Raw genomic sequence first — 22172 nt, 5'->3', positions numbered from 1 at the left:
TTCCTCTTTTTCTCCTGCTTCTTCTCAATCTCTTCTTTCTCCCCTCTGGCTGGAATGCCTGAGTTTTATCAGGAGCAGGCTGACAAGGTTCAAGTAGCCAACCAATATCAGCTAATTGGACCCAACAGTTACCAATGATGCTGGGGATTGGCCTCTCCTGGTTCATTAGTTAGTTATAGGGATCAGCACGGCTTCCACGGGAGGGGGGGTGTCACAATATTAAAAAAACAAGCAAATTATAATAGTGTAAATACAAAAAACAATGCTCCCTAAGTCTATGCAGCTCAGAGCTTATTTGGAGGTTGAAGTGTTTAATAGCCTGGTTGCTGTAGGGAAGAAGCTGCTCCTGAACCTGGATGGTGAAGTCCACAAAGACCTGCTATTTGGACTGAACAGGTTTTAAGAACATGACCAGGTATACCATCAGCTCCAGACGCTTTCCAAGGGTTCACCCTCCTGTAGGATCTTCTGACATTGGCCTAGATGACTGAGATTGTAATACCATTAGGAGCTGTTGGGGCCTGGAAGGCACATCAGTGTTCTCCCTATCAAAGCTTATCAGATTGGGTTAAAATAATTCACAGTGTGATGGATAAATGATCAAAATAAACTAATTTTGTGCTGATCAACCTCTTAAATATTTGCTCAAGAAAGAATTTAATTGAGCAATTGATCATACACAGTTGATTAAAAACCATGTTACATGGCAACTTATTGATTACCCCATTGACTGCCTAAATAAGGATAGTTATGATCAATCATTTCCAATTTGTACTGTTCTTTTTCTTGAAAAAAAATCTATTGGCAGGCCCAAGAAACTTCATAGGGAATGGTTGTAAATGAATTAGTTTTTTTCTTTTCAGTCAGAACAATTTATTATAAATAGAAGCAGTCGTTACCAAGTTTCAAAAGGAATGATACTGGAATGAAAATAATGAAATGTCACAAACAAACAACCCATTCACTCCGTCAGATCATCACAAAGAGAGTAAAGTTAATAATAATTACATGCAACAAGACATTTTTTTTATTTTTACAGATCTAACCAATCATCCATTTCTCAGAATGTTCTTCAAACTGGGACATGCAAGTTATATTTTTCCAGAAAACAATGCTTTAATTTAATATTTCTAAAAATATAAGAACATTTTATTTGGTGGTATTTCTAGTTAGACACCATTAGACGTAAAAAAAAGTCTATGAAAGATCACATGATTTATGGATTCATGAGGGGACTAGATCAGATGAACATCCAGAGCCTTTTACCCAGGGTAATCAAATCAAGGACCATAGATTTAAGGTTTCCGAGGAACCCAAGAGGCAATTTTTTTCCCTTAAATAGAGGGAGGTGTATATATGAAATCAGCTGCCAGACGAGGTAATTGAGGCAGGTAGTATAATGACATTAAAATAGTCATTTGAACCAAGAATGACCGAAGGGGCTACTTCCTTGCTGTGCGACTCAATGACAAGGTGACTGACTTCAAATCAATAAAGAGCGAAATTATCTGCAATGGAGGTGATGAACTTGTTCTGGCACACAAAGTGAGGCATTTTTCTCTGCTTTGCTAACTATCAAAGCATTTAAAGCCATGATCTAAAATCCATTAAAAAATATAAAAACTAAAACCTATAAAAATCAAAAATAGTTTAAACAATAATCATTAACAGACTGGATATTGTAGGTTGCTGGAAATCTGAAAAACAGAAAAGGCATAAATACTGCTTTTGTCCTCGAGTGGACATACCCTTTCTCTAGCTACCGCTTGTTCCATATAAACTCCCTTGACATTCTCTTGATCCTAATTGTCAAGATCAGTTACACCCCCTATGTCTTCCTCATTTCTGATTATCTCTTTGAAAATCTGGAAACCTTCAGCAAAATTTGGTCATTAATTAGGATTTATGTGCAAGGATCTCTCCCAGGAAAGTAGAGAAAAATTGATCCATTTCAATTCCAACAAGGATATAAAGTCTCTAAACTGCCCCCCACATAGCAAAATGAGGTGTTTCAGCTTAACAGAGCCTGGTCAAAGCCATTTAGCAGCTATTCAGATAGTATAACATTTCTGCAATCCATAGCCCTTTCTTAGAACGATAAACTTTCTTCCAATCTAATAACATAACCAACCTGCATTGAAATGGACTTCCTAGAACACCTGTGATGTGTTTCTCACCTTCGATCTACCTGGTGGATTCTGGCAATAGTTCAGATGTCAGCCGAACTCTTCAGTGAACCAGTTTTCTTCTACCATCTAAAAAAGTTAATTTATGCTAGTAATAAATTACAAATACATTATTATTCCAGACCTGCTAAAATAGGCTATCCAGCCAATCAATGTCAGCTCACAGCGTAATCCCATTTCCTACTATATCCCTTGCATATTTCTGAACTCCACTTCATGCCCACACCCTTTGGATTAAATGACTTAACTGCATACACAAAGATAGAACCCATCAACCATTATTGGGATGTAGTTGGCAGCTGCATTACGTGGAGGAAACCCATGTCAAAGAACTTCTACATTCTCCAGAAGTCAGAATTGAATCTGCATTACTAGCACTGAGGTAGCAGTTCTACCAGTTGCACTACCATCACAAGCAAAAGCATAGTCTCCTAAATGCTGTAGATATAAAGTTCTTAACACAAGCACATACACATCCAATAAACAATATTGGCCCCTACCTGTTTTTTAGTGATACAGCACGGAAATAGACCCTTCGAGCCATTGAGCCAGCTCTAACCAACAATCCCCGTACATTAGCACCATCCTACACATGAGGGACAATTAATTTTTACCGAAGCCTATTAATCTACAAACCTGTATATCTTTGGAGTGTGTAAGCAAACCAGAGAAAACCCACGTGGTCACAGGGAGAACATACAAACAACACCATAGTCAGGCTCAACCCCAGGTCCCTGGTGCTGGAAGGCAGCAACTCTACCTGTTTTTGCCTTCCACAGCCATCCTTCACCTCTACCAGTTTTTTTTTCACTATCTGGTTGGTTCTCTTTCCTGATGCGGCTTCTTTGCCATTTGCCAAAATCTGGACTAAAATAATGATGGGGAACCTTATTTAAATTGCTGAATAGTGAAAGGCTTGGATAGGGTCCCAGCACACATTGGTGTGCTAGGAAATGAAAAAGTGGACAAATTAGCAAAAGAGGCCGTTAAAAAAGAGAACATAGAGGTAAACCTACAATTATCCAAATCTGAAGGAAGACACATTGTGTGGAAGAAAATAAATCAGGAATGGCAACAATACTGGGAACAGGAGACAAAGGGGAGACACCTCTATTCGCTACAAAACAGAGTGGGCATTACAGCAAGAAGAGGGGGAAACAGGAGAGAACAGGTAGTATTAGCAAGATTGAGGATAGGACACACTCACCTGAACAGCGCATTAAAAATGTTGGGAAAACACCCTATTGGGATGTGTGAGGAATGCCATCAGCCGGAAACAGTTCAGCATGCTCTAGTTGCATGTAGAAGATATGAAACAGAAAGAAGAGTTTTGATCAGTGAAATGAAGAAAATTGGAATGACAGATATATCAGAAAAGAACATTCTAGAGTATGGAGGGGAAGGAAAAGGAGTAAAGGTGTTGTTTAATTTCTTGAGGGCCTCTGGCCTTATAAAAAGGATCTAATGTAAAGACATGAGGACTGTGGAGTGAAGCCAGAAGGTGGCAGCAATGCAACATTGTGGATGCCGGCTGCCGTAAAACTCCAAAGAAGAAGAAGAAGGCTTGGATGGGGTGGATGTGGAGAGGATACTTCCACTAGTGGGTGAGTCCAGGACCAGAGGTCATACCCTCAGAATAAAAGGATGTACCTTGAGGAGGAATATATTTAGTCAGAGGGTGGCGAATATGTGGAACATGATGACTTGGAAGCCAAGTCAATGCACAGTTTAAGGCAGAATTTGACCGATTCTTGATAACCAAGGGCATCAGGGGTTATGGGGAGAAGGCAGGAGAATGGGGTTGAGAGAGAACTATATGATTGAATGGTGGAGTAGATTTGATGGGCATACTGCCCTAATTCTGCTCCTAGAATTTATGAGTTTATGAACCACAATGCCGTTAACCCACCTGTTATCTGGATTCGATTCAACCTCTGCGCCCACGATGCATCCGGCGCACGTTCTGGCGGTAAAAGCCCAACTTGCATTGAAACTGGGAAAAGCCCCGCTGCACCGGCTCCACACTCGCTCACAGCCATGTTCACGGTAATAGTACGCTGCTAACCTATTTATCCACACTTCTCGCCACTCTGCAATCTCACAATTCAAGGCGTACTTTAAATAAAATCAGAAAATCCTATAAACACACAGCTGTAGACAAATATATAAATTTGAGTGTAACTAACATTTTAAAATTCAGATCAGTATTTTAGAATCAGTTTTTAAAACTTTCAAACAATGAATCTGTTTGCGTAATCTTATGTTTTAAGTACATCAAACAGCAATTAATCATCCCTTTTAACAAAACAAATCAATACTCGTTTTCCCAAGTCACGAAATTGCAATACAGCTTGAACTCTGAAGGGTCTCGACCTGAAACATCACCCATTCCTTCTCTCCAGAGAGGCTCTGCCCCGCTGTTACTCCAGCATTTTGTGTCTCTCAAGTCGCTGAGGACACAGTGAAAAAACTGCCACCCATTACACCAAGCTGTAGTTTACCAATTGAGGATTCCGTTCACAAGAGCTAAAATAATATTTCGTCCCTCGTTGCGAGACGAAGCATGGACTTGTTCGCCTTGCTGCTCCCAATGCTGCATAGTTGCCGCTTCTCGCTTCCTGGGTGTGGGAGTCCTGGCGATTGGCAGCTCAGGGGACGAGGTCCCGGGGCTCCGCTCTTCGCTGACCCTGACTCGCTCTCTCTGCCAGAGCTCAACTTGGACAGTACTCTTGGAACAGACGCCTGTCGACTTTGATGAAGCAGCTGCTGCCGCTGCCGCCTCCTGCTTCACTATTGCCGTGAGTTACAGAACAGAGATGCAAGATGTTTCAGGTCAGTGGCTTCTGTATTGCTGAATTGTGTCGGCGAATTAGTGTATCTGTTAACTGCAATCAAAATTGCGTTTTATCATTTCCAAAATAACTTTGCAACTCAATTAATTGCTCAAAGTGTAACAACGATGTAAAGTGCCAGTCACTATCGTTCATGCATAACATTTCTGCACATGTTTAATTCATTGATGGCTAAATCCAACTATTTACTAATCATGTATTTTACCTTCCAGGGCAATTGGTTCGGTCGTATTGTTGAAATGTTTTAGTTGATGAGTGGGTCATGAGGAAATAATCATGTTTCAAACATTCTGCCATGAGTTTTTCCATTTCTCATTGTTCATTAATCATTATACCATGATTAATAGTTCAAGAGGACGACTAAAAGTCATAATTTAATCCGTGAAAATAATGATGTTAGAGTCATACTACGCAGAAACAGGCGCCTGGTCTCTGCTTGCCCATTGTTGACCCAGGTGCCCCATCTACACTAGTCCCACCTGCCTACGTTTGACCCATATCCACCTAAACCTTTCCTATCCTTGTACCTGTGCAAATGTCTTTTAAATATTGTTATAGTTCCTGCCTCAACTATCTTCCTTCAGCAGCTGGTTCCATACTACAAATACCACTATGTGTGGAAAAAGTTGCCCCTCAGTTTCCTATTAAATCTTTCTCCTCTCACCTTTAACCTGTGTTGTCTGGTTCTTGATTCCCCAACCCTGGGTAAAATACTCCATTCATCTTCCCTAACTATTCCCCTCATGATCTTATACAAATATACACTTGTATTAGATCACTCATCATTGTCTACTTGAAGGAATACAGTCCTATCCTGCCCAACCTCTCCCTGCAGCTCAGGTGCTCATGTCCTGGCAACATCCTTGTAAATCTTCCTTGCACTTGTTACAGTTTAACATCTTTCCAATAGCAGGGTGACCAAAACTGAACACAATTCTCCAATTGTGGCCTCACCAGTGCCTTGTACAGCTGTAACATAACATCCCAACTAAGTCAATACCCTGACAAAGGCCAATGTACCGAAAGCCATTTTAACCATATGTTTATGTTTTGTAGAGTACTTTTTATACTTTTGTGTTTATAAGCCACTCAATGTGTAGATTCATTGGCCCTTGGGCTCTATGTAACTGGCATTCATTTTCTTTAAAATAATATCAATCATAATCAATATTTGAAATAGTTTGTTTTATTATATGATGCAGCTTTGTTAAAATTACATTGGCGACACTTCCCACTGACAGCTGATTTCAGCCTTTATTGTACTCCAGTATGATAATTTTAAAATTTTATTTGTCAAATTTAGCTCGCATTCAAGGTTACAGTGCCTTTAACCATTTACTATTTAAAAAAAAAAAAGTATTTAAATGTTTCTAAAACAAATTTATTGTATGAATTATTTGGGAGATTGCTTGGTGTCCTACAGGGGTAGTGTGTTGGTATAAAAGCCATGGCCCAAACATGTTCACAGTTAGAAATAAAAGGAGTAATTAAAGTCTGATTAAAATATCTTGTAGACTTATTTTTTGGGGGATTCTATAATTTGGGGTGTAAACTATGTAATTGGTATCAAAAGTTACAAATAATGCATACTAGATAAAGAGTATCTTGAAAGGTCTGGAAGGCGGTCCTCATAATGGTCGATGGGAACTGGAAGCTAAAGCAGAAAATAGGCATTAAAGAATTTGGTAAAATACCTAATCCCTGCAGATATTTATTACAGAAATGACAAATTAAGAAAGGCCAACAAAGGCAACATAAATAGAGATTCTATTTATCAGGAGTGTGGACGAATATTAATGCAAGAATCATATAATCAAATCAGCACTGCTGCCTCTCCACCTGAGTAACTTACCAATTCCATACTCTTGCCCCTTTCTCAAGTTTTGTGAATTGTTCCTCATTATTTCTAGATCATAAACTAGAATAACACAGGAACAGGCCTTTCAGCCCATTGTGCCTGTGCCATTTGTGTTGCCAATTGTCATCCAATTCCTTCTCAGGGACCATAGGGGAACTGCTTCAAGTCAGGGCAAGAGAGTTTATTGTCATGTGTCCCAGATAGGACAATGAAATTATTTCTTGCTGCAGCACAACAGAGTATTGTAAGGATAAATACAGAACAGTTTCGTGTGTCTATATAGCATAGACCATATATATATACGCACATAAATAAACAGATAAAGTGCAATAGGCTGTTATAGTTCAGTGTCTGTTTGATGGCGAGTTTAATAGCCTGATGGCTGTGGGGAAGCAGCTGTTCCTGAACCTGGATGTACCAGATTTCAGGCTCCTGAACCTTCTACCTGATGGCAGCGGAGAGATGAGTGTATAGCCAGGATGGTGTGGGTCCTTGATGATGTTGGCAGCCTTTTTGAGGCAGCGACTGCGATAGATCCCTTCGATGGTGGGGAGGTCAGAACCGATGATGGACTGGGCAGTGGTCACAACTTTCTGCATTCTTTTCTGCTCCTGGACGCTCAAGTTGCCGAACCAAGCCACGATGCAACCAGTCAGCATGCTCTCTAATGTGCACTTGTAGAAGTTCGAGAGGGTCTTCTTTGACATACTGACTCTCCGTAATCTTCTCAGGAAGTAGAGGGGCTGATGTGCTTTCTTTATAATTGCATCAGTGTGCTGTGACCAGGAAAGATCTTCGGAAATATGCATGGCCAAGAATTTGAAGTTCTTAACCCTTTCCACCATCGTCCCGTTGAAATAAACGCGATTGTGGGTCCCCATCCTACCCCTTCCAAAGTCCACAATCAGTTCCCTGGTTTTGCTGGTGTTGAGAGCCAGGTTATTGTGCTGGCACATTTGGTCAATCTGTCGATCTCACTTCTATACTCTGACTCGTCACCATCAATGATTCGTCCCACAACAGTGGCGAACTTGATGATGGAGTTCACACTATGTCCAGCTACACAGTCATGAGTATAGAGTGAGTACAGCAGGGGGCTGAGCACGCAGCCTTGAGGTGCTCCCATGCTGATTGGTATCGAGGATAACACATTTCAAAGGCAGACTGTGGTCTGTGGATAAGGAAGTCGGGGATCCAATTGCAGAGGGATGCGCAGAGACCCAGATCTGAGAGCTTGGTAACCAGCTTGGAGGGAATGATGGTGTTAAACGCCGAGCTGTAGTCAATGAATAACAGCTTGACATATGAGTTTTTGTTGTCCAAGTGGTCCAGAGCAGAGTGGAGAGCCAGTGAGATCGCATCCACCGTTGATCTGTTGTGGCGGTAAGCGAACTGCAGTGGGTCCAGGTTTTTGTCGCGGTAGGGGTTGATAAGCGCCATGATCAACCTCTCAAAGCACTTCATCACCACCGACGTCAGTGCCACTGGTCGATAGTCGTTGAGGCACATCACCTTGCTCTTCTTGGGCACTGGTATTATTGATGCCCTTTTAAAGCAGGTGGGAACCTCAGACCTCAGAAGTGAGAGGTTGAAAATGTCCGTAAAAACTCCAGCCAGTTGGTCCGCGCAGGTTTTTAGAACACAGCCGGGTATACCATCAGGTCCAGGCGCTTTCTGAGGGTTCACCCCCCCCCTGGAGGATCTTCTGATGTCAGCCTCTGTGACTGTGACTGAAATACCATTACGGTGAATGGGGGCTCGGAAAGACACATCAGTGTTCTCCCTATCAAAGCGTGCGTAAAACGCATTGATCTCGTCAGGGAGTGATGCTTTGCTGACAATTGAGCACCTGATATCGCCTTGTATGAGGTGATGGTATTCGTAAGATCAAAGGTAGACACAAAATGGAGTAACTCAGGCAGTATCTCTGGAGAGAAGGAATAGGTGATGTTTCGGGTCGAGACCCTTCTTCAGACTTATGAACCTGCATGTTTTTGGAATGTGAGGAAACCAGAGCACCCAATAAAACCCACGCGGTCTCCGAGTATCTTAGTTTTTCGTTTTAGAGATACAGCACAGAAACAGGCCGTTCGGCCCACTGAGTCTGTGCCGACTTACAGTCACCCTTACATCAGTTCTATTCTACACACACACACACTCTGGGGGTCTTACAGAAGCCAATTAACCGACAAACATGTACGTCCTTCCTACGTTTGTGAGAGGAAACCGGTGATCCTGGAGTAAAACCACACAGGCCACAGGGAGAATGCACAAACTCTGCACAGACAGCATCCGCAGTCAGAATCGAACACTGATCACTTGCAATGATGGTGCTGTAAGGCAGCAACTCCACCACTGTGCCTCCCCGGTATGTGCTTGTTATTTGCTTCTGCGCGTATTGGATCACAAGCAGATGAAGCTCTCCAACTCAAAATGTCCACGGCACAACAGAAAGTGAATTCAAGTTCAGGGGCGGCTCCGTGGAGCAGCGGCGTTGCTGCCACACAGCACTGGATAACTGGGTTTGTAGTCTGTTTTGTTGTGCTATTCTTATAACAAATGTAAAGCACTTTAGCCAATGAGAGTTGTTTTTTAAATGTGCTATATAAATAAATGTGACTTGACTTGACTTGACTTGGGTTCTTCGTTAGATCTGCAAGCAGGTTCCAGGTTCTAGTGTGACATTTTTTTCCTTATGCCATTATTGATGTAGTTGATAAACAACAACCTGACCTACATGTTCTTGTTATTTAAGTAATACAATGCAGAGTGGAGAACAAGCAAGATTGCATCTCACTTTGATCTGTTGTGGTGGTGGTGGGCAAATTGTAGTTTGTACTAAGGCTGGAGTTGATAACCAGACCCTCAAGGCTCTTCATCACGACAGACACTGTAGTCATTGTGACATTTCACCATGCTCTTTTTGAGCACTAGTATTGTTGATGTCCTTTTAAAGCAGATGGAAACATTGGATCTTGGTAATGAGAGGTTGGTCATGTTTGCAAGAACTCCAGCCAGATGGTCCATACAGGTTTTACAAATGAGGCCATGTACCCCAAGTTCAGACAGTTTTCAAAGGATTCACCCTCGTAAAGGATCTTCTGACTTTGGCCTCAGTGACTGAAATTATTGTTTGTTCAGGGTCTGGAGGGGGCTCAAGAAATTGCATTGATGTTCTCCCTTTTGAAACAAGCATAGAAAGCATTGAGCTCATCGGGAAGTGATGCATCACTGTCGCTTGAAATACTCCTTGGTTTGACATAGGAAGTGATGATGAAGGTTAAAATAAGATTTGATAAAATCTTCCTTTTTAGAGATTTGATTGCTCCATGAGATGCAGCCACTATAATTAATGAAATAAATCAGGATGTTCCAAGAACCATAATGAATCAACAGTCAGTCTTTGTCCAATGCTGACATTACATGAGTTTCAGGTAACATTCCACTGTCTGCTCCAGCTTCCTCCATGATCATACATCTCCAGATTGGCACCTTTCAGCTCATTTTTGTATTGGCCAACTGTAAGGTGGCCTTGTATGGATATCTGCATATGTTTTTCCTTGTCCCTTCTACCATTGTCTGTTACCAAATATTCTATGCCTTTTTACAGATTATTTCAGTTGTTTTAACCAGTTCAGTTGTGCCTTTGTACTTTGATACCTTGCTGCTAAAATGGAATCCACAAAACTAAATCTATAACAAAATCGCACAGTAAAGCCTAAAGAGCCTGTCCCACTTTCCCTAGTTACCCACAAATTCTCCCGAGTTTTCTCCTTGATTCAAACTCGGAGATGCCAGCCGTAGGTACTCGGGGCTATTTTTTTACTCGTGGACATTTTTCATCATGCTGAAAAAACGTCCCGATTTACCTGATGCCCCGAGTACCTACGGCTGGCATTACAAGCCGCTACAAAATATCTACGGACTCCTACGGCCCACTACGGTCATTCCCCGAGTTTGAATCAAGGGGAAAACTCGGGAGAATTCATGAGTAACTCGGGATAGTGGGACAGGGGCTTAACTATATATGCCCAAATCAAATGGCCGACCATGGACTTGTAATTATGCAACAATTGTTTTCTTCATGTGTTTAATCATGCATGCTATCTATTCCACTTCAACTTAATGTACTCAAATAATCTTTCACCTTGAAATAAAGTATGAATTAGGAATGGATGTTAACTCTGATATCATATAGTTATATTTTCTATTTGTTTATCATTAACCAATATATACTTCTATTTTCCTTGCTTTATGAGTGAATATATTTTGCAATCTGTGCTTCTGATATCTGAAGTTGTGTTTTAGCTGACATTTGAACTACTTGTTAACCAGTTTCGCACTTTCGAAGACAAAGCAGCTAATTTGCTTGGCACTTAATCAACCTTGGTCCACCCAACAGCATATTGTAACTGCAGTGTTTGGCATTTATAGAATGCACCGCAGTTCCACCAGGGCTCGAAATTAACGGTTGCCCGGGTGCCACTGATCACTCAAAGTGCCGCTGGGCAACCTAAACGCCGAGTCATTTTGCCCGGCTTGGCAACTTGGTATATACCGAAGATATATCGTGGGAAAGATGCTAAATGTGGCGTGACGGAGGGTCGGAGCGAATGACGGGCCCCGCACAGCAACAGCGGCGGCTCCATCTCCTCCTCCCGCACCCCGCCCGGCCTGATAACGCTATAGTGTCTTTGCTGTTAGCGGCCGCTGCTGCCACTCCGCCAACGGCGCTTTCAAAACAAACTCTTGGAGGAGGGTGGTGTCGATCAGAGGCGGGAGTAGAGGAGGTGGGGGGGGTGGCTGAGGAGCGCGGTGATTGGAGGAGGGTGACGTGCCAAAACGCTCTCGGCAGACCTGCACTGCGGCCAGGACCGATCCCGGCTCTCCGGCGCTGCAATCGCTGCCGAACCGCCACTGGACCATCCCCGTCCCCACCCGAGAGCCCCCCCCATGCCCGAGGGTGGCCAGAGACGTCGGGAGTCAGACGGGCGCGGCGCCCTGAGGCCCACAGCCAGCACAGAGAAACAGCGCTGCTCAACTCTGCCTGTCCCTGTCTGGATTGAGACAGGGCTGTAGGCGAGACAGGCACAGTTGAGCTGCATTTAGCGCTGGATTGAGCTGAAATTATCGTTCACCGAAGCCTCGAGCGTGTGTGTGAGTGTGCGCATGTGCGCGCAGCCGCCAAGATATTCTGTCCCCCGGTTAACTCCATATTTTTATAGTGATCTGAGCAATGATGCCGGTGTTGTCCAAGGAGCGCTGACCTTCCTTCCCACCTCCTCTGCCCCTTCCTCTCTCTCTCTCCCTCCCTACGCTCCCTCCACCCACCTTATCCTGAGACCCCTCCTCTCCACCCCGCACTGATCCCCATTCCTCCCTCTATTGAGTCCTCACTGACATCCCCTGTGCTCCCCTCCCCATCTACCCCCCCATCTATTCATCCTGCACTGATCTCCCTATCCACGACGCATTGATTCTCCTGCCACTCCCCATTAATCCTACACTGGTCCCCCAATTCATCATGTACTGATCCCCTCTTCCAATTCATCCTGTACTGACCCCTCTTCCCATCCATCCTGCGCTGCACCTCCATCCATCCTGCACAGATCCCCCCCATTCAACCCACTGTCATCCCCCGCGCTCTCCCCTCTCAATTTTACCTACTCCAACCAACACGCACTAATTCCTCTCGTTCAATCCATCCATTCCGCACCGATTGCCTTTTCAACCCCCCCCCCCCCTCCCGCCACCTATCCACCCTGCACTGATTCACACACCCCCGACCCTATTGTGTTGGAAATGTCTTCAGAGCGAACATTGAATATGTTTGATAACGGAATGTAATCAAATATGTTTTAATTCCCAATGTTGTTTGTTTTGATCCATAAAGATGGATTAATTAAATTGTGAACACGTGAAACATTAAAACCGCAGTGTTCAATTGTCATTGCTACCGTTGACACGTTATTACAGAATTTATTTTAACGGCAAATCAATGCTCTTATTATGGAGTATCAGTACTGTAGTTATTTAATGAGCAATATTCACAACTATACGTTGCATTTATCCAGGTTTTACTTCTACAGTCGATCATATACATCACAAATTTGGTCAGGAGATATTTCAGTTAAAATTTTTACGTTAATTCTGAAGTGGGAATGATGGAAAAAGCGTTTATCAACAATTTGTTTAAAAATTGTTGCTTACAAACTGGGTATCTTCATTGCCACATCTAATCTGAATGTCCGGTAAGGTGGCGTCTTGACACCTTTAAATATATTCCCAAAAGAACATTTGCTGCATTTATGTCCTTTGGCCATCTCTTGCTAGTTAGTGTAATGTTTAATCTGTCAGATGGATATAGTCAGTTTTAACAGCTATTATCATAAAATGCCTTTAGAAAATTCCTTGCAACCTGTATATTTTGTTGTGGATAAATTATGTGGGAAGCGAGAGTGTTTCTGTACCAATAGCAATAACGACCCCATGCTATGGCCATGTCATGATAATTTTCGGTCCTTCACAGAAAACATGCTTGCATCAATCTGTAGTGTGCATGGTTAAGCATATATGTTATCAAGGTCCAGCATTTATTGACACAGGTTGATCATACGCTGAATAATCCAACCACATTTTTGTTTGGAAGTGGAAAGAAATAATAAAAATTGCATTAATTGCAATGTGTAAAAAGAGTTGAAATACCGTATTATAATTTTGCTGCATGTCATTGTGGTATATATCATGTCTTGATTGGTGAATATGTTAGTTTGTGACTTTATTTGAAGCAGAAATAATATGTGAATGCTTCATTGAGCATAATTCCGACTGGTAACTACGCACTTCGTCTGAGCATGCGCCATACAAGCCATCTTAAATGACCACCTAAACTGTCATTTGGCAACCTAAAAAGTTGCCAAGGTTGCCCGGCTGGCAACAGGGAAAAAAAGTTAAGCGAAAGCCCTGTCCATGCCCATGTTATTCTGATGGTATTACCCAAACCTGCAATCCCAAGAAGGATGGGAGCAGCAAGAACATTGGCACAGCATCACCTCCAGTTTCCAAGTCACATGGTATCCTGACCTGGAAGTACATTTCTGGCCCTTTGTTCTTGCTGGGTCTAAATTCCCAAAGTACTATCAGCAGAAGGACTGCAGCAGTTCCTGAATGAAGCACACCACTCCTTCCTCAAAAGCATTTCAGGGTAAGGCCTAATTTGTAACGAGTTGAGAAACGTGGACTAAATGATTTGTGTATAATCGTCCTTCAGAATACTTTTTATCCTTGTAACATCCTCAGAAGATACAGTGAAATGCAAGTTGCCACTGCAAATGGAAGGGGAGAGGATCAGAGCTAAACACAGATTCAATTTTCAGAATTTAATCTACAGTTGTTTCTAAAATTCTTTAATTGTGAAATAATTAAATATCCATTGGTCAACGGTAACACCGGATGCTTCAGCTCATCCTTTGGTTCATTTGAAAGCCAATATTATCTGTTCCCATTCTCTTTAATCTTATGCTATTTTATATGATACAGTGGATCACAAATATTAAGAACTTTTCATATAATTGGATCTAAATGATTAATTAAATTAATGATGATATGCTTTGAGCAAGCTAAATGAGCAACTTGATTCCACATTTTAAATTTACTTCTACAATCCATTGCAGAATAATTGTTTTGTGGAAAATTACATTGTTAAAATACATACAAAATGATGCTTGGAGTCAGATGAAACTCGCTTTCCCTCCAGTGATCCTAGTAGCCTTATTAAAACTGGTATGGGCCTTGATGTGATAAACAGATGTGTTCTTCATTTAGTTTCAACTTGGCTTGTGTCAAAATGAAGGTTATTTCTCCATTGAATCACACATTGATGGCGATGAAGAACTCATAGCATGGAACTTTAAATTATATCAGAGCCAGGTACAGGGAAATAGAAAAATATCACGAGAGACGTGACTGTATGTGGCCTGACCCACCACAGGTTTGACCAGGCGTTCAGAGATGAATTGTGAGGCCTCGATGTGTTCGAAGGTCTGTTTCAACTGTTCTTGAAAGTCTGTAATCATGAAGTATTTGTAAACTGCTTAAATTGATCTAAATGACTAAAGTTAAATTATTTGAAAATATATTTAATTACAAACAAACTACTGCTAATTAATAAGAAAGCACAACAGAAAATCAACAAAACTGAGCCAAACTTGCTATGTCTGATGACGTTTGGTGATCCTCTTCAGATTAATGGGGTGGTGTTGGAGAGCTGCTGATAGACCAGAGAAGCCAAGAATCAGGACCTCTGATTAGTCAGTTCCTGAATACTCCAAGATCAACAGAATTGTCGGCCAGTTCTTCCAATAAATCGACATCTGAAGAACTGTAAAGAAAATACTAAATTTACATGGTCCGTTAGAATCCAGGGATATCTGTCTGTCTAATTTACCAGAAATCAGCATTTGCAGTCCATCATTGATGGCTCCGGAAACTAAATGGCGTGTTGGGCAATTTCAGAAAGTAGTAAGGAATAACCCATTTTTCAGTAGGTCTAAGATAATGTATAGTAAATCAGACCTTTATGGTCCATTTACTATGCCTTCTACCATGAATACAGATGAAAAGTATTTGCTTAATACCCAAGGTAGACAAAAATGCTGGGGAAACTCAGTGGGTGAGGCAGCATCTATGGAGAGAAAGAATAGTCAACATTTCTGGTCGAGACCCTTCTTCAGATTGATGTCCGGGGGGGGGGGGGGGGTGCAGGAAAAAGAAAGGAAGAGGCGGAGACAGTAGGCTTGTGGGAGAGCTGGGAAGGGAAGGAGGGAGAAAGAAAGGACTATCTGAAATTGGAGTAGTCAATGTTCATACCACTGGGATGTAAACTACCCAAGCGAAATATGAGGTGCTGTTCCTCCAATTTGCGCTGGGCCTCACTCTGGCAATGGAGGAGACCCAGGACAGAAAGGTCAGATTCGGAATGGGAGGGGGAGTTGAAGTGCTGAGCCACCGGGAGATCAGGTTGGTTATTGCGAACTGAGCGGAGGTGTTGGGAGAAGCAATCGCCAAGCCTGCGCTTGGTCTCGCCGATGTAGAGAAGTTGACACCTGGAATAGCGGATGCAATAGATGAGGTTGGAGGAGGTGCTGGTGAACCTCTGCCTCACCTGGAAAGACTGCTTGGGTCCTTGGATGGTCAAGGGGGGAGATAAAGCGAGAAATTTAGCATTTCCTGCGGTTGCAAGGGAAAGTACCAGGGGAGGGGGTGGTTTGGGTGGGAAGGGACAAATTGACCAGGGAATTACGGAGGGCTTAATACCCAAGTCACTTTATCCTCATTATTTCTCATCCCTTTGTCTTTAAAGACCTTTGTCAAGTATGTATGACCTTTTATAAAACCATGTTGACTACCATTATGACACATTGTAGAAGTGCTTTACTTTAATGGTGGATTTTAGCAATTTCTTGGCAACCGATGTAAGACTTACCTCCATTTTATTGGTTTTTATATATTTTTTAGAAGGGTAATGATAAAATTGATATCTTACCAATTTCCCAGATGGATTGAAAATCTCTGGAATTTTGGGAAAACTCCACTAATCTGTCAATTATCGCTGCATCCTCTTCTTTGAGAACCCTGATCTCACCCATAGGTGATTGTGGCTAGTTTTAATCCTCTTAATCACTTAATCACTTCCCATTTAGTAGTAGTAATTAGTGCATTAGGTTTGCACTATGAGTATATTCTTGGCTCACACTATTTATGGTCCATTGACTGCGCTCTGGACCATGAATGCAGATGTATAATATTTGCTTAGTACCCAAGTCACTTTTCCCTCATTATTATTTTTCATACCTTTGCCATATTATTTTTACTCCACACTTAAAATTTTTTTTAAAAAAAAGCTATTACCTTTTCTTCATTTTATTGCTTCGGGGGCGCTGCCCCCCCCCCCCCCCTCCCCCCCCTCCCCCCCCTCCCTCACCCCCCCACCTCCTCCCCCCCCCCCTCTCTCCCCTCTCTCCCCCCCCCTTCTTCCAGGCGAGTGCCCTCGAGCTTGAAGGTCGAAGACACTCTTCTTAACTCGTGGATTAGGTCGTCCAAGCGGGACAGCCCCTTTAGTCCTCTGGCTTCTTTCAGTTTTGTTTACATGAAGCATTTCTCTCCCCATATGACATACTGCCTGTGGTCTGTTTAGCTTGCATCAGAGTACTGTATGTGAAACAGAACTGACATCTTTGGACTTCAAAGAATTGAATGGCATTTAAAAAAATAGTCTCTAAAATGTAATTATTACAATCTTCTTCTTTCGTGTGGCGTGCACAGCCTAAAGTTGTAGGACAACTTGTTCTATTTGATCTTCCGTTTCTGCACGCGAGTTGATTGCATTAGTCGAAACAGGGCTGACCACGTGAAGGTTGCAATCTTCCACCCCATTATTACAATGATGAAAGACTTTAAATCCATTGATTAAGATTATGTGTAGAAATATTTGGACTAAAGTATCTTTGAATTTTTAATATTTTAACTTTTCTTGGCAGGCACGAATGTGCTTTAATTTTGCTTGAAACAGACCCTCCCCAACTTACATAAGGGTAATGTTCCATGTACCATTGCGCAAGTCAGATTTTATGCGTCGGTATCACCCAAGTACTACTGTGCGTGTATAAATTTATTATGTATGTACTATACTGTACAGCAGACACTGTGTAAAGAATGAAACATGATCTAATGTGTTGTGCAGTATTGGCTATTACCTTTACTAGGAATAAATAATTAAAAATGGATCTTCTTGACAAAGTGATCAAGAGATACTTGTATGGTAGCCATTCTTCCCCCCCTTGTAGATCTCTCTATAACAGGCTAACACATTTTCCGCCCCTCTTTGGACTTTTAAGTGAGAGGTAAGGAGTAAGGCAGGGAATGTCTGTATAGCTCAATTTTCATCTTTTAGTGCCAACTTCTAAAAATGGTTGGATTTGTACAAAATGGATAAAGTAAAATTATACATTTTATAGACTGGAATTGAATGGAACCTGATATGGCAGATATTGGCATTGATGGAAATAAGCAATTTCTGCTTGAGTACCTTAGAAATAATCTAAAGATATAAAGCCATGTGAGATTACTAAAAATTCAGGCTTCAAAAGTCATTTAAAATTCGATTGGCAGTAATGTAAGTGAATGATTTCCATATTAAAAATGAATAAGGAAATCTTTTGAACAAATAAAGACTAAACTAAAACCATAAGCTAAAAGCAAAAACATTCTAGCTTGGAGGAGGAGAATGTAATGTTGGTAATCTATGTTTAATAGTCATAGTACAATAATTATATAGTAGTTGAAAAAAAAATGCTTTTGTGCCAACAAATATTAGTGCCTATTTATTTGTCCAGAAAAGTAAAAATGAGCATGATTCTCTGTGGTACTATTTTTCTGGGGAATTTATAGCGCGAATGACTAGCACCCATTATAAAGAATAATAGAACTGAATGGAGAGAAAATACTCATCATGAAAGGATGCAGAGGATGATGGTTGAAGGTTGTTTTTCGGATTGTAGGCTTGTGACTAGTGGTGTGCCTCAGGGTTCGGTGCTGGGTTCATTACTGTTTGTTATCTATATCAATGCTTTGGATGAGCACGTACAATACGTACAAGGTATGATTAGCAAGTTTGTAGATGACACTAAAGTATTGTAGAGAACGAAGATGGTTGTCGCAAGATGCGGCAGGATCTTGATCAATTGGGCAGCTGGGCTGAGGAATGGTTAATGAGTTTAATACATATACGTGAAATGTTACATTTTGGGAAGTCAAACCAGGGCAGGCCATACAGGGCAGTGAATGGCAGGGCTCTGGGGAGTATTGTAGAGAAGAAGGATCTAGCTGTGCAGGTATATAGTTCCTTGAAAGTGGCATCACAGGTAGAGTAGGTGGTCAAGAAGGATTTCACCCAGAGAGTAGTGAATTTGTGGAATTCTCTCCCACAGAAGGCAGTGGAGGCCAATTCACTGGATGGATTTAAAAGACAGTTAGATAGACCTCTTGGGGCTAGCGGAATCAAAGGGTATGGGGAGAAGGCAGGCACGTGTTCCTGATTGTGGATGATCAGCCATGATCACAATGAATGGCGGTGCTTGCTTGAAAGGCCAAATGGCCTCCTGCACCTATTTTCTATGTTTCTATGTTTCTAACTCATTGGCTTTCATCAGTCAGAAGATTGGGTATAGAGGTTGGGGAGGTCATTTTACAGTTGTACAAGACTTTGGTGAGGCCACATTTGGAGTATTGTGTTCAGTTTTGGTCACCTTATTATAGGAAAGATGTCAAGCTGGAAAGAGTGCAGAGAATATTTACAAGGGTGCCGCCAGGACTCGAGGGCCTAAGCTATCGGGAGAGATTGAGCAGGCTAGGACTCCATTCCTTGGGGCGCAAGAAGATTAGGGGGGATCTTATAAAGGTGCATAAGATCATGAGAGGAATAGATAGGGTAAATGCACAGACTTTTAACCTGAGTAGGGGAATTAAGAACCAGAGTACATCGGTTTAAGGTGAGGGGGGAAAGATTTAATAGGAATGTAAGGGGCAACATTTTTACACAAAGCGGTAGGTATATGGAATGAGATGCCGGAGGAGTTAGTTGAGGCAGGTACTATCACAATGTTTAAGAAACATTTCAGTGGGTACATGGATAGGATAGGTTTAGAGGGCCAAGCGCAGGCAGGTCGGACAAGTCGAATGGAGGCATGCCAATTGGGATGAACAAGTTGGGCTGAAGGTCCTGTTTCCACACTATATGATTCTATTACTCTTTTTTTCAAATATATGCCAAGCAAGAACAGCAAGATGCAGTGTTCTGTGATGGAGTTATTTCCAACTGGTTCAAATTCTTGCTTTCTGTCTGCATTTGAGAAAATGCCAGACAAAATGCCTTTTGCTTGTTCATCAAAACATACAACTCCTACCGAGTTTCCATACAGTTTTCATCAAATAAAAAGGTTTAACACAAGCAAGTGGAAAGGTAATGCTGCTTCCTGGAATCTATGTATGTGAAATAATCAAAAGAGATTATTCTAGATTACCAGATCTTGATAGGTTAGTTTAGATTATAGGGTCTCTTTAAGAATACAAGAAAATAGGGACATCAGTAGGCCCCTTGACCTTTCATGCCTGCACTGCCATTCAGAAAGATATACTCCATGATTCGAATCCTCTCTGCCAAATCTCCCCATTTTTTAAAGAATTGGCTACCTTCAACTTAAATACTGATAATGAGCTCGCCTCCACATCTCACTGGGGTATAGAATTCCAGAGGCAGGAGGTGGTTTGCATTATCATTCTGCCATTGAATGGAGAATTCAATCAAGAAATTGGATTGCATCGATAAAAGCAGTTGGCAGGGCTGTGAAAAATTGGTCCATTCGAAAAATCTGGGTTGAGACCCATTTTCACATATAGTCTGGGGTGGACCTGGGACTCCCAAAGATATAGGCACTGAGTAAGAATCCTGTTTTGTGCAGGCCTGAATGAATGTCATCTGTGGCGGACTGGCCAGGGTGTCATCTTGCCTGATGGCAAGTGGGCCCCCTATATCAAGTGGGCCCCTGATGAAGTGGGCCCCCTATATCAAGTGGGCCCCTGATGAAGTGGGCCCCCTTTGTCTCCTGGCAACCAATATTTTTAGACCCAGTCCGCCACTGAATGTCATTTGCCCTGTGAGTTGCGTAGCATTTTTTGTTCCTTGGTTTCTAATATGATAAGTTTTAATCTACAATTTGAGAGGGCGAAGGTAAAATCAGAAGTGTCAATATTAAAGTTGAACAAAGGGGACTATGGAGCCATGAGGGAGGAGCGGGCCAAAGTTGACTGGAAAGATACCCGAGCAGGGATGACAGTGGAACACAAAGGCAGGTATTTCTGGGAATAATACAGAAGGTGCAGGATCAGTCATTCCAAAGAGGAAGAAAGATTCTAAGGGGAGTAAGGGCCGACCGTGGCTGACAAGGGAAGTCAAGGACAGTATAAAAATAAAAAATAAGTTTAACAGAGCTAAGATGAGCGGAAAGCCAAAGGATTTAGAAACTTTTAAAGAGCATCAGAAGATAACTAAAAAGGCAATACGTGGAGAAAAGATGAGGTGTGAAGGTAAGCTAGCCTAGAAGAGGATAGTAATAGGTTGGGGGATGAGTACATTATACAGTTCTTAACAAAATATTTAAAAAAGCCTATCTCATGTTGACGTTTAATCTGGTCCGGTAATATCTTGGAAAGCAGAATGGAATAAATGAAGGTGCATTTCCCATTTTCTTATTCATTTAAAAGACAAAATAGTTTGGTGAAAGTGGTTAGTTCCCACATGACAAATGTGAGACAGATTCTCACAATCTAATTTTCATAAACATCTGAGGAAATACCAGGAAAATAACATATCTTGCCAGGGTTTTCACTTATTTCAGCCAGCAAATAAAAATTGATTCCAAAGTTAAGGCCACATTTGCATTACGACTTTCTTGCATTTTTCTTCTTGCAATTTCATGATACATGCAAGAGCGCCAATGGACAATAGGTGCAGGAGTAGGCCATGCGGCCCTTCGAGCCAGCAGCACCATTCAATGTAATCATGGCTGATCATCCACAATCAGTAACCCGTTCCTGCATTCTCACCATATCCCTTGATTCCGCTATCTTGAAGAGCTCTATCGAACTCTCTTGAAAGCATCCAGAGAATTGGCCTCCACTGCCTTCTGAGGCAGATTCGCAATTCTCTGGGTGGAAGGTTTTTCCTCATCTCAGTTCTAAATGTTGTTCTTAAATTGTGGCCCCTGGTTCTGGACTCCCCCAACATCGGGAACATGTTTCTTACAAAGAGTGGTGAGTCTGTGGAATTCTCTGCCTCAGAGGGCGGTGGAAGCAGGTTCTCTGGATACTTTCAAGAGAGAGCTAGATAGGGCTCTTAAAAATAGCGGAGTCAGGGGATATGGGGAGAAGGCAGGAACGGGGTACTGATTGGGGATGATCAGCCATGATCACATTGAATGGCGGTACTGGCTCGAAGGGCCGAAAGGCCTACTCCTACACTTATTGTCTATTGTCTATTGTCTGCCTCTAGTGTGTCCAATCCTTTTAATAATCTTATATGTTTCTATAAGATTCCCTCTCATCCTTCTAAATTCCAGAGTATACAAGCCTAGCACAAATATTGTGGGCCGGAAGGTCCATTCCTGTGCTGTAATGGTCTATGTTTGCTATGCCTATGTTTGAACCTATGATCTTGCAGGA

General features: G+C 41.9%; 1 long non-coding RNA gene across 1 annotated transcript; it reads right to left on the bottom strand.

Annotated features, from left to right (window-relative positions):
* On the bottom strand, positions 1–4903 carry LOC116984285. The gene is made up of 3 exons (XR_004414955.1): positions 4688–4903; positions 4096–4301; positions 1–521 (listed from the first exon to the last, which is right to left on the bottom strand). It is a non-coding gene; the product is annotated as an uncharacterized LOC116984285 (long non-coding RNA).
* Between the last annotated feature and the right edge of the window lie 17269 nt (positions 4904–22172).

This window comes from Amblyraja radiata, chromosome 2 (assembly GCF_010909765.2).
Source record: "Amblyraja radiata isolate CabotCenter1 chromosome 2, sAmbRad1.1.pri, whole genome shotgun sequence".
Classification (NCBI taxonomy): Eukaryota; Metazoa; Chordata; class Chondrichthyes; order Rajiformes; family Rajidae; genus Amblyraja; species Amblyraja radiata.
This window is presented reverse-complemented; position numbering and strand designations above follow the sequence as displayed.